Consider the following 14,082-nt stretch of genomic DNA (forward strand, 5'->3'; position numbering starts at 1 on the left):
CTCCAAGACATATCTGTTCTTTGGCAATCTTCTTCAACACCATCAGTCTCTATAAACAGTATGAACTAGTATTCTAGGTTTTAAGGTTTATAAAAATATCACACTATTCAAATTTTAACTACATTGACACGTACAGATCTAGTTATTTCATCTTAACTGATATATAATATTTCATTGTTATTAATCTAGATTGTTTCTTTTAATTACAAACGTAATTAGAGAAAATACTTTTATTCAATGGATTTTTGTGTGTGCATGTACACAGATATACTTGACTACCTTAGGTTAAACAGTTGACTCTTGGACAGATAGATTTGAACTGCATAGTTCCACTATCTGGATTTTAAAAAGTAAATGTATTAGAAAGCTTTATGAAGATGGTGAAAATATGAAAATTTCACAGACAAACCGCATAACCTAGAAATTGAAAAATAAATTTAAGGAAAACTAGTTACAAATAATGAGTGCATAAAATTATGCAGACACTAATTTATAAAGTATTACCATATATACAAAATATATACAAATCTATTCTAAAATGTGAATACTTACTAAAATTCACATACACAAATTGAGGCCATATATGATACTATCCAGTATTGAAAGAAATGCAAATGTCAAGACGTCGTAGTAAATCACCACCACATAAAACTAACTGTAGCAATACTTGTAAGTCTAATAAGGCCGTGTTACTGTAATTATGATGTACTGTTGAAACACTGCTGTCCTACTGCAAGAATCTGGTGGTCTAGTAGTAAGGAGTTACACTACCAACCCAAAGGGAGGTGGTTCAAATCCACCAGCTGCTCCTTTGTAGAAAAATGGACAATGTCCTCCTATGTGATTTACAGACTCTGAAAAACTTCCAGGTCAATAATGAGATGGTTTTCATACATAGTACGTAACAACAACACTGTAATAAGGCTGTACTACTATAATGATGTGCTACTGTATTAAGGCTGTACTATTGTAATAATACATGGAAAAGGAACTGCCAAAAGTGCAACCTAGATTCAGAAGAGGCTGTGGCATCCAGGGTATCATTGTGAGCGTCAGATGGATTGTGGTTGAAAGCTGAGAACATTAGGAAGATGTTTGTGTTTTATTGACTAATTACAGATATTTGACTATATGGCAAATATTGAGAAGAATAAGAATCCCAGAATGCTTGTTTATACTCATGCAAAACCTAAAAATAGACCACGAAGTGGTTGTTCAAACAGAACTAGGAACAATGGCATGGTTTAAAATAAAGAAAGGAGTACATCACACTTGTATCTTTCCTCCACACCTATTCAATCTGTAGCTGAACAAATCATCTGAGAAACTGCACTATGTGAAGAAGAACGTGCAGTCAGGATTGGAGGAAGGCTCGCCAACAATCTGCATGATGCAGATGACAGCCTTGCTTGCAGAAAATGAAGAAGATTTTTAAACACTTGATGAAGAAGATCAAAGACTCAAGGCTTCAATAGAAATGATATCTCACAGAACACAGAAATCATCACCATAGGACCAAGAGGCAATATCATGATAGATGGAGAAAAGATTGAAGGTGTCAATAATTTCTATCTTGGATTCACAATCAACACTCATCGTCACAGCAATCAAGAAAGGAAATGACATGTTGCCTTGGGAAAATATGCTAACAAGGATTAAGGTGTGTCTGATCCAAGCCGTGGTATTTTTTTCAATTGCTTTCTATTCATCTGAAAGTTGGACAATGAATTAGGATGACAGAAGAAGAATCAATGCTTCTGAATTGTAGTGCTGCCTAAGAACAGCATCAAATATATCCTGGACATCCAAAAGAATAAACACATTTGTCTTAAAGGAAATGCAACTCATGTATACCTCGGACTGTCAAAAGAACAAACACATCTTTCTTGAATGAAGTGCAACTGGAGTGCTCACTAGAGGCAAGAACACTGCAAGTTTATCTCACTTGCAGCATATTTTTAAGACAAACCAGGCCTTAGGGGAGACATCATGCTCAGAAAGATGGAGAGTCAGTGAAAGAGTGGAAGAGCCTCAACAAGATGGACTGACACAGTGACTGCAGTGACAGCCTTGAGCATGGCAGCTCATAAGGATGGTATAGAAAAGGGCAAGGTTCCCTTCAGTTCTCCATAAAGTCATTATGAGTCATGGACGACTTGAAGGCATCTAACATCAACTGTAATGGATCACCTTATCACTGGTAGTTCTATGGTTAAAGTATTAGGTGGTTAACCAAAAGGCCAAAGGTCTGAACTCTCCAGCTTTCTCACAGGATAAAGATGAGGTAATCTGCTTCTGTAAACATTTACACCTTTGGAATTGGAAAATTACTATGGAGCAGTTCTACTCTGCTTTACAGGGTCTCTATGAGTTAGAATCAGTTCAGTGGCACTGGGTTTTGCTTTGTTTTGGCCTTAGAGCACAATATATGTTTATTCAGAGTCCTTGAGTGATGTAAATGGCTAATGTGCTCAGAGGGTAGCTATAAGGTTGGAGGTTCAAGTTCACCCAGAGGCATCGAGGAAGAAAGGTGTGACAGTGTACTTAACAACAACAACAAAATCAACCCTTAAAAACCCCAGCACAGTTGTGGGTTGACACAATTCTATGGTGGCTGTGGGTCAGAATCAACTCGATGGCAAGCAGCATTTTACCAGTTATGCATTTATGGACTGAGTTGAGGAGCCCTGATGCTGACCAGTTCAACAAACTCTCCTGGCAGAGAGCTAGGTCAGGACTTCATCTCTCTGTGACGTCACCACAGCCGGCTGCAGGCTCATCATCCCTGGGCAAGTTTCCCCACTTTGCTCTGTCCCTGCAGGCCTCATAGCTGGACCGTCCAGTGTGCAAAACCTCACTCTCTTCTTGCAACCAAAACATTGAAAAGCTTGGCTCTGAATCCAAGGCCACTGGCTTCTTTAAAAAAAAAAATCTCTGTTATAAAGCAATGCAATTACTAGACAAAAACACTGATTTATTTATGAAATGCAGTGGACATCTTCGAGGCGGGAATGCAAAAACTCACTCAAGTCCAAGCCCTTGTTGCCACACAGTGAATAGCTGCTTTCAAACACAAGCCTCCCAAATGCTCTCTTGTCTGCGAAGAGTCTTTCTTCATTAAGGCTTCCTCCAGAACCCCGCTGCTCCCAACAATCATGTTCACATCACAGGCTGGGCAAGTAATTAAATTCTGCAGGCATCAGAGTATGGAATAATGGATGGCTATTGTTCGGAAGCTGAAGAACACAGAATGAGGCTGGGGAGGGAAGGAGTTTTAATGCTCAGTTTCAGTAACAGGGGTGAGATACATGCAAAATCACCCAGCTGCTACCCACAGGGGCTAGTGGTCCATCCTGTACCTAAAGTCTGAAGTCTGCCAGCCAGGTTCTGCCACTTACCAGATGAGCCTTAGCTTTCTCATCTGTAAAACAAGGAGGTAAATTATTCTCAAAGAGCAGTCTCTGGGGCTAGCGACACCAGCAGCATGGGGGACTTGTCAGAAATGCATATTCCCAGGCTCCATGCCAGACTGAGTTAGAAACTGCAGGGGTGGGTCCAGGCAGCTGTGTTTCCTAAAGCTCTCCAGGTGAGGTGGATGCTTGTTCAAGTCTGGGAACCTGGGGATCTGTCTGACCATTCCTCAGTGCTGGGAGGGGAGAAAATGAAATGAAAGATTTTTCTAGCACTTTTATCTACACTTTACTAAACCCTTTTTCTGTTAGTGTCACTGAAGAATTGTTGTTGTGGTTGTAGTTGATTGCCATTGAGTCACACATGACTCATAGCAACCTTACGAACAAAAGACCTGAAGCCTTTCTATAACTATCGTTTCTCAAAGTTTAAAGAGATTTCAGAGGTATGTTGCATAAATATTATTCCCTAGGAAAGAAGAAGGCAGGAAAATTCAAAACCAAATCCCAAATTGTTAAAAATGAAACTGTTAGCCCCATCTTGTGCTTGCAAAGAATGAGGTGATTTTGAAACATTTGCTGCAGAAGATCAAAGTCAACAGCCTTCAACATGGATTTCATCTCAACATGAAGAAAACAAAAACCCTCACTACTAGACTGATCAGTAATATCATGATATATGGAGAAAAGATTGAAATTGTCAAGAATTTCATCTTACTTGGATCCATAATCAACACTCTTGGTGTCAGCAATCAGGAGATCAGGAGATGCATTGCTTTGGGTAAGTCTACTGTCAGGAACCCATCCAAAATACTAAAGAGCAATGGTAGTAGTTTTAAGACTAAGGTGTGCCTGGTTCAGGCCATGATCTTCTCAATCACTTGCTAGGCATCAGAGAGCTGGACAATGAATAAGGATGACAGAAGAAGAATTGATGTCTTTGAGTTGTAGTGTTGGAGAAGAATGCTGAGTGTCCTATGGACTGCCAAAAGAACAAACAGATATATCTTGGAGAAAATGCATCCACAAGTATTCCTTGAAGGTAAGGATGGCAAAGCTTCATCTCTCATACTTTAGACATGTTTTAGGAGAGGCTATTGCCTAGTGGTAAGAAACTGCATGGCAATCTCTAAGGCACATGGTTCAAATCCATCAGTGATTCCATGAGAGATGAATGGAAATTCATAACAGCCTCTGAAAACCCACAGGAGGGTTTGGCTATGGTTTGGCTCTGACTCGATGGTATCCAACCACCACAACAACAGTCCTTAGAAAAAGATATCATGCTTGGAAAGGGGAGAGTAAGTGACAGAAAGAAGCCCTCAACGAGGTGTATTGACACAGTGACTGCAGCAATGGGCTTAGATAGATCAGAGATGATGAGTATGATGGGGTCAGGACAGGATTCAGCTCTGTTGTTCACAGAGTAGCTGAGTTGTTCTCAACTCAAAGGCACCTAACAACAACAACAACAGTAGACTATGTGAAGGTGAAGGCAAAAACTCAAATGCATAAGAGGAAGTGAAATAGAGGATCCAAGTAGGCATAGTCCCACTGGATGGCAGCAGGGACCATGGAGCATGCAGACAATGTTTGTTGTTGTTGTTGTTGTTGTTGTTGTTGTCAGTTGCCATCAAGTTGGCTCCACCTCCTGGCCGCTTTATGTATGACAGACTGAAATGTCCCCCAGTCCTGCACTTATCATGACTACTATCCCAGTCTATCCCCTTGGAGGGTCTCCCCCATTTTTTCTGGCCCTATGCCTTGTCCAGGAAGGCCATGGCTCTCTGACAATTTAAACTCACCAGTAGCTCTGTGGGAGGGAGATTACCAATCTCCTTCCTTGCCATTTACTCCCTCAGAAACTCAGTGAAGGGTCTCCAATGAGCCAGTGCCAACTAGACAGCAATAAGAAACGGAAAATGCTTTCCCAAACATGACGGTCTTTTCTAGGAACTGGCCTTTCTTCATGGTACAGCCAAAGTAAGAGAGATAGCCTCACCTCTAAGTTGCATCCTGGCTGTGTTTCCTGTGCTCGCCTCTGTTCTGGCGCCCACACGATTCCCTAAGAGAGCCAGCAGCTCCTCCATCACAGCAGGAGCCAAATGTGAGCCCAAGTCATTTTACAAGAGAAACACAAAATTCAGATTTCCATGTGAAAATCCAACGTTTTAAAATGTTGCTTTAGCTTTTCTTACCACATTGAGGGCTAAGCAGATTATACACGCAGCCAAATTTGAGCTGCATAGTGGCATTTCGCAGCCTCTGTTCTGAGCTGCCTTTGATTTCTGTCATGCTCCACCCACCGTGTTTCTCTGCTCACGGAAACACCCAAACTCCTTTCCTCCATGACAGATGCCTGTTCATTGTCAGCACTCAACTGAAGGGTCACCTCCACTGTGATCTTACATCAAACTCTCCCTCACCTGCTACCTCTCCACTCTATTGTTGTTGTTGTTATGTACCATCAAGTCACTTGCAACTAACTCATAGCGACCCTATGTACAACAGCTCTGAACCCTAATCTACCCTGAGACAGCATTACTATCTCTGACACACCTACTCCCTTTACGCCAGTCACTGAGCCAATCCATCTCATCATTGGTCTTCCTCTCTTGCACTGTTCCTCCACCCTCCCAAGCATGACGTCCCTCTCCAAGGACTGGTCCCTCCTTGTAACATGTCCAAAGTATGTCAGACAAAGCTTCAGAACCCTTGCCTCCAAGGAGCAACCTCGTTTCACCCTCTCCAGGACGAACCTGTTTGTTCTCCTAGCAGTCCATGGTACATTCAACACTCTTCTCTAGAACCACAGCACAAAAGCATCAATTCTCCTTCTTTCATTCCTAGCCATTGTCCAACTTTATGATGCATAACACATAAATGTGAAGACCATGGCCTGAATCAGGCACACCTTCAAAAACCTCTCCATTAAGAAGGTAAAAAACACTCAAACAGCCTAAAAAACTGACACATAGAAAAGGGAAATGTAAAGTGGCTTTTATCATAAAAGAATAATTAGGAGCTCTTAGAAATATTTCTCCATTTCTGCTTGCAAAATCACTTACATGAGACACCAACCTCATTTGACCAGAATCTAGTAAGTCAGAGTTTTAAAAGGGCAAATACAAAGAATTAGAAATGTAATATTAATGGGTTAGGCTGCGGGGAGAAAATCCAACAAGCAATTGTTGATAAAAAAAATGCCTAAGAGTTTAAGAGACTGGAAGTTCAGAGTGAGTTGATTATGTGATGAGGGTATTGCAAGTTTCAGTATTAGTCTGAGTTCACTGGTAGCACACCTGCCTTCCATGCTGGAGATCAGGGTTCTATTCTTGGTTAATGCACCTCATGCACAGCCATTACCCTTCTGTCAGTGGAGGCTTATATGTTACTGTGATGGTGAACAGGTTTCCGCAAAACTCCAGACTAAGACAGACTAGGAAGAAAAGACTAGAAACCTACTTTAAAATCTAGCCAATAAAACCCTATGGCTCACAGTGGTCGGGTTCACAGCACATCTTGGCGGATGGTGCAGGACAATATTTTATCCGGTCATGCGTGGGTCACAATGAAACAGGGTGAGCTGGACATCAGCCAGCAGCAACAGGAACAACAACTAGTCAGACCTTTCTACAATCTTCTGATTAGTTACAAACATTCATTTCATTACCTAAGAGAACAAGACACATGGTGAGAAGACACAGTCAAGTCACAAGGAACAACTGATGGGGCCTGGAATTTTATCTAGAGCTGGGAGGCCTTGGAGGACTGCTTATGATTTCTGCCTATAAGCCAATGGCAGATTTTTGCATGGCTTTGGGCTATGTGGCTGTAAAGGATATGTATGTCCAGTATCTGAGAGTAGGACTTAATTTCATTTTGGAGGAAGAATTTCTATTAATCAATTGGCCCTAAATGGAATGAGTGCTCCCTGAGTTCATGTGAGATCTAGCAGAGGGTGAACTCCAGCAGATAAGAGCTACTCCTTGTATAACACAAGAAGAGGACTGGACCAGAAGATTGACTGGACATCTCTGTTTACTTCCTTCCTCTTAGAAGAAGCCAACTAGTTGCTGTGGGGCAACTCTTCTCATGGCTCCACGTATGTTAGAGAAGAACTTGTTTCACTGGATTCTCAGAAGTCCACCTCCAGGCCTTCTTATTTATCTGTGGTCCCAATGTCACCTGTTTTCAGGCCCTGGCTAAGACAGGGGTGAAAGTACTTCCCCCCTTTTTTTATTCATTGTCTTACATTTTCTCCCCCTTCCTTTCCCATTCCCCAGCCCATCCTGCAATGCATCCCTTTTTCCAGATTGTTCTTATATATTTAATGCATAATCATAAATTCTTTTCAGAAAGTTCTTCCTGTCACCTGTTCTAATGCATTATCTAGCCACTGTTTGCTCATTTCCTCCCCAACTTCCCCATGTCTGTCCTATTTTTATTACAGTGGTATTACGCAGTATTTGTCCTTTTGTGACTGCAATATTTCACGTAACATAATGTCCTCAAGGCTCTCCCATGTTGTGTAATGTTTTACTATTTCCTTGTTTTTCAGTGCTGTATAGTATTTCATTGTGTGGATATACCATGTTTTTTTATCTATTCGTTTATTGATGGACATTTGGGCTGCTTCCATCTCTTTGCTATTGTGCATAAACAGCAATAAACATGGGTGTGTGTACATCTGTTTGAGTTGTAACTCTTGTTTCTTTAGGTTATATTCCCAATAGTGGAATTGCTGCATCAAAATGTTGTTTCTATTTCTAAATTTTTGGGAAAGTGCCAGACTACCTTCCATAGTGGCTGTACCATTTTTCATTCCCACCAGCAGTGAATAAGAGTTCCAATCTTTCCATAACCTTGCCAACATTTGTTTACTGCCCTGAAAGTGCTTTTGGCTCCAGGAAAAGGTGTGTTTCCCAAGCTGGTGCCATGATAGCCACAGACCCAGCTTCAGAAAATTGGTAGGGCTCATGCTGGGCTCATCAGAGCCCTTATGACCCAGCCCTCACCTTCTGCTAAACTTGAGGCAGGTAGAATGCAAGCCTGAGATGTCAGGGGCCATCAGGATATCCTACCAGGAGACATCAGCTTAGAAAGAATGTCCCCAGGGTTTCCCGCTGGAGGGGACAGATGAGGGGATAAAGAAAACTGGAGTCAAGAGTTACAATAATGACTGAGTTCTGATGATAAAATTTTGGTCCCCAAAACTCCTTTACCCGCACCATGCCTGAAATCAGATTTATCTCTGGAAAACTGGTAAATTCCCTTCCCCCTCAAAGCCATTTGAGGTTGGTTTCTGTTGCTTTCAACAGTAGTCCTGATCACTACAGATGATCTTTAAACTGTCTTTTTAATTACATATTGCTTTGTTGTTGTTGTTGTGTTCCATTATGTTGGAACCAACTCATAGCTGAACCTCGAGAGGGTTTTCAGAAGCAGTAAATCCCACAACAGGAGATTGCCCATCTTTCTCCCATGGTGCACTGGGTGGATTCGAACTGCATGCCTTCGGGTTGGCAGCACAGCTCCTTAACCCTAGGCCACCAGAGCTCCCTCCTTATTACTTCAGTAATCCTTATTTTATACTTAAATCAAAGACCACTAGGCTTTGAAATGCTGCTGTAGTCATAAGATCAGACTCTAGTGCAAAAGGAGAAATGGAGGGTCCTGAAAAAGAATGAAAATTACACCCACCATCAGGGGGATGACTGACAAGCTGGCAAGCAGGTCAGCTGCCCCAGCCCTAAGCCAAAAGACTGGCATAGAAAGGGCACCCTCGCTTTCTTCCAGAAGCTACCACCTCACCTGAAGATCCCCTGCCATAGCTGCTAGGGGGTGGTGTGCAGATTAAGGAAAACGAACCTCAAGTGCTTGGACTTCAGGAGCGGAGAGATTCCATTCTCACAAATCACTAGTTGTTTGGTGTCCTGAAATCAACAATAACAATCCTGTGAACAACAGATCTGAATCCTGCCCTGTCCGGCCCCATCCTCATGATGTACAACACACTTGAGCCCAATCACTGTGTCAATCTGCCTCTTTGAAGGTCTTGCTCTCTGTCATTGACACTTCATCAATTAATAAGAGTCTACTATATGCTGATTATCAGGGAGTCTGGTGGCTTAGTGGTAAGGAGTTGCGCTGCTAACCAAAAGGTATGCAGTTCTAATCCATCAGCAGCCCCAAGAGAGAAAGATGGGCAATCTTCTTCCATGTAGTTAACTGCCTCTGAAAACCCATTGCGGGCTAAATTATGAGTCACTTCTGACTCAACGGTACACAACAACTATATTCCAGACTTGTTCTGGACACTTCACCTATTCTCCTCCTCCAAGAGGCCCCTGTTCTGCCCATTTCCCAGATGAAAAAAAAATTAAGCTCAGGGATATTTGTCCAAGTGAAAGGCAATTAGGAAACTCACTCCAGAAGCCCAGTCCCACTGCCTCTAGTGAGGACAGTGAACTGGAAGGCGCCATGTCTAGGCTCTCTTGGAAACCAGGAGGATCAACTTCCTCTGTGAAATGATAAGCAAGGTTCTCCATGCACAGTCTGCCCCAGGACAGCCTCCACCGGGAAAGGACGGTTGCTCTGAAGTCTGCAAGAGGTGCCCCCACCTAGGAATTCCGAGTTTCAGGTGTGAGGTTCTATGTAACTGGCTCAATACAAAGGACCAGGCTGGGCGGATGGGACCAGCCCGGTCCTCTGTTTCTCTGGCCCCCAGGGGCCGCGTCATTTCCTTTGTTCCAGGCATGGTGAAGGCCTAATGATGCAGCCAGGAGCTCAGCTGTAGACACGCTTTCATTATTTTCCACCCTGTTAACCTCCATCACAAGGCAGGCTGCTGTCAGCCTAAATGAGAACGGAAAAGATTTATCTCCCTTGTCCTTGGGCTCAGCTCAAGAAAAAGACCCTGCATTTCCTAAAGGCCTCGCTGACCCTTCCTCCGTGAGTCATTCTCACCCAGGAAAAGTGCTGTGACAGCAGCGGCAGGCGGCAGGCAGCGGCTGGGGCAGCAGCGTTGTGATGGGATCCGCTGCTCAAACTTGCAGACGGAGGTGTCACTCCTCAGTTGGCTCTGGAAAGCGCTCTGCATTTTTCTTTCCTCTTCTGCAGTGTATTTACCTTCCTGGCTATGTTTGCTTATGTGAATATTAGACTACATTTCATAAGCACAGCCTCAGGAGGGGATGAGAAGCACATCATGCGGCTGGAGGAAATGAGGCTGAGATGGCAATTTTGCTATTTAAAGTAATCCCCAAAGTGATCATCCAAATACAGACAATGGAGATACTACATTTTTAACTCATTTCCCCCCCTCTTCCTTGTGCTTCCAGATATCCCAAGTCACCAGATCCTAAAAACTTGCACCTGGCAAGAAGAGATGAGCTAAATTACCTCCAGTAATAAGTAAGCCTAAACTAAACCCATTACCATGAAGTAGATTCCAACTCACAGTACCCAAATGACCTACTCCATACGGTGTCCAGGGCTGTTATAGATGCAGAATGAATGTATGAATATACATTCTGGAGAAAATGCAGCTGCAGTGCTCCTTGTAGGCAAGGATGGTGAAGCTTCATCTCCATACTTTGGGCGTATTGTTAGCATTCCTTGCAAATGGGACATTATGCTTGTAAAGGTGGAGGGTTGGGGAAAAGAAGAGCTTCAACCAGATGGATTGACACAGTGACTGCAGCAATGGGCACAAGTGTACAGAGATGATGAGGATGACACAGCCTGGGACAGTCTTCAGATCTGTTGTCCACAGCGTCACTATGAGACATACTCGACTTGATGGCATCTAATAACAACAAATCTGTATGAAAACAGACATACATCTTTTCTCCTGTGGAGTAGCTGGCGGATTCAAACTGTAGACCTTTACTGTTATTAGCCAAGTACTTACCTGCTGAGTCTCCAGAGATCCCTTTAGCACTAGCCATTATTGTTGAGCCATTTGAAATCTCCTGGTGGGACAGAGGATGCCAAGGTTGTAAGGAGCACCACTGGATGAGTGTGTAGAGTATTTACCGCTAGCCAACAGCTTAGGTCTTCAGGCTGCTTCACATATGGTCTGGTAAAGCAGTGTCAGCCTTAGACACCTAATGAAGGACCAGTGCGAGTTGGAATTGACTTGATGTCAGTAAGTAGGGGTTGGTTTTATTTTTTTAATCAACGTGCAGGAGCCCTGGTAACATTGTGGGCTAAGCACTGGGCCGTCAAACAGAAAGGTCAGCAGTTTGAACACACCAGCCAATGTGGGAGAGAAAGATGAGGCTGTCTGTGGAAATCTATAGCCTAGAACCCTACAGGGCAGTTCAGCTCTGCCTGGGAAGGGGGCGGGGAGGTGGGGGGACACTGTGAGTCAAAGGCCATCTGCTGTCTTGGATTTTATTTATTTTTTTTAAATCAGTATGATAATAGCATTCACCGAACCCTTACAAATGTCAAGTAGTGTTATCCAAGCCTCACAGCAGCCTAATTCTTGAAGACAGACACTGCGGCACAGGCAGTCTGATAAACCCAAAGACACACAGCTAGTAAATAGTGTAAGTAGCATGAACTCAGGAATGAAAGTATTCTGGACCCTGAGACCACACCTCAAAACACTTGGCAATACCTCGCTCTTCCACAGGCTCCACTTATTCAACCCTCACACTGCCCAGGGGAAGTTGATGTTGTTAAGTTCTGAGTCTGTGAATGACAGATCTGTCCTATCCTGTGTCATCCTCATCAACTATGACATACTTGAGCCCATTGCTGCCATCACTGTGTCCATCCATCCCGACTAGGGTCCTTGGCTGACCCTCCGCCTTTCAGAGCATGTCCTTGTCTAAGTCCTGGCCTCTCCTAACAGCACGACCAAAGTAGATGAGCTGAAGCTTCGCCGTCCTTGCCTCCAAAGAGCACCCCGGCTGCACCTTTCCTAAGACAGACTTCTTTGTCTTTAGGCAGTCGGCAAGTTGAGCTTAAACCCATTTTAGACAGAGTTTGAGGTTCACAGAGTCTTGCTGACTTGCTCATTTCACAGATAAGGAAGTAAGGTTCACAGAAGCAAATTTAGTTCTATAAACGTTTACACAGTCTCTTGTAGGCACCAGGCACTGACTATAAGTCAGGGTTCAGAGATCTCTGGGAGACTTAAAAGGTGGTAAGGACTTGGGTTGCCAACCTAAAGACACATGGTTCAAATCCACTAGTTACTCTATGGGAGAAAGATGGGCAATCTCCTCCAGTGTGGTTTGTTGTTGTTATGTGCTGTTGAGTTGCTTGAGACCCAGAGGGACCCTATGTACAATAGCACTGAACCCTCTTCTATCCTGAGCCAATCTGTCTCTGACACACCTACCCCCATTACCCCAGTTACTGTGTCAATCCATCTACTCCAGGGTCTTCCTCTCTTACACTGTTCCTCCATCCTTTCAAGCTTGATATCCTTCTCCAATAACTGGTCCTTCCTGGCACCATGCCCCAAGTATGTGAGATGGAGCTTCAAAATCCTCGCCTCTAAGGAACAACTTGGTTTTACCATCTCTGAGACAAATCTGTTTGTTATCTTGGTGGTCCATGGAATTACTGCCTCTGAAAACCCACTGGAGGGTCAGCTATGAGTCAGTTCTGACTCAATGGTACATAATAACAACAAAAGCAACACTCTCCATACTCAGCTTCTGGTACTTAAATGGGTAAAAGCCTCTGAAAGCAACTGCGCATTCTACCAAAAGCTGTGAAAATGAATCTACTTGTTGGCCTTTTTTACATAAGTGAGCCAAAGACAGTCTCTGTGTGCCGACCCTTGGCAGTTTGCCTCTCCATTGTAAGCCGAATCCTGCCAACCCTAAAAGCACAAGGTTCATTCAACACTCAAATTCTTACACAACTATTTTTTAATGACCCAGACAGCACCGTTTTAGCCTCTTCGAGTCTCCCTGATTTGCCCACCCCAATACACTGCACCCATTATCTGCTGGCCCTGTGCAAGACAAAACTCCACAGCTGTAAAGAACACAGTCCCGGAAGCACCTGTCCTTTGAGCTCTGTAGCCCAGAGACCTCCCACACTGCAGCAGGACATCCAGGTACCGAGACTCTCTCACACCCCAGGGGCTCCTTGCCACCTGCCTCCAGAAAACCTTGACTGTCGAGGTTAGTCCCTGCACACAGCTATCTGGGCATCAGCTCCAGGAAACAGTGCAACACCTTCTACCTTCTTCCCTGAGCAACTCAACTCCCTTGGACTAACTACACGCCAGAGCTTCCTGGTGCAGAAATAAATACTAATAGGGCAAAAGTGGCTTTGACAATGGTGTGTATGTGAAGAAGCTCCCAGCAGCATTCCTTGTAAAAGCAAAAAATGGTGGAGATAACTTAAGTGCCCCTCTGCGAAAGGGTGCATCGATATGTGGGACAAGGGACATCTGGTGGCTCTGTGGCTAGTCAGAAGCCTGGTGCATTCTAAGCCACCACCCAGTAGCTCTACACGACAGTCACTAGCAATCTGCTCCAGTGAAGACCATGACCCAAGAAGCAGGAAGGGCTAGCTCTACCTGTCACGTGGGGTTACTGTGAACTAACAACAACATATAATGAAATATAGGTCACTATTTGAAATGTTATAGAAATGTACTGGGTGATATTGGAGGAAATGTGTAGTCAATTTCTGG

At 43.6% G+C, this 14,082-nt stretch overlaps 1 protein-coding gene across 2 annotated transcripts in view; it reads right to left on the reverse strand.

Moving 5' to 3' along the window:
- The window catches only part of SRGAP3 (SLIT-ROBO Rho GTPase activating protein 3), a 448,964-nt gene that overhangs the window by 215,605 nt on the left and 219,277 nt on the right, over positions 1–14,082 (reverse strand). The gene's annotated exons all lie outside the window — the stretch shown is intronic.

The sequence above is a fragment of the Elephantulus edwardii genome, unplaced genomic scaffold (genome assembly GCF_000299155.1).
Source record: "Elephantulus edwardii isolate Elephantulus edwardi_28Jun2011 unplaced genomic scaffold, EleEdw1.0 scaffold00073, whole genome shotgun sequence".
Taxonomy (NCBI): Eukaryota; Metazoa; Chordata; class Mammalia; order Macroscelidea; family Macroscelididae; genus Elephantulus; species Elephantulus edwardii.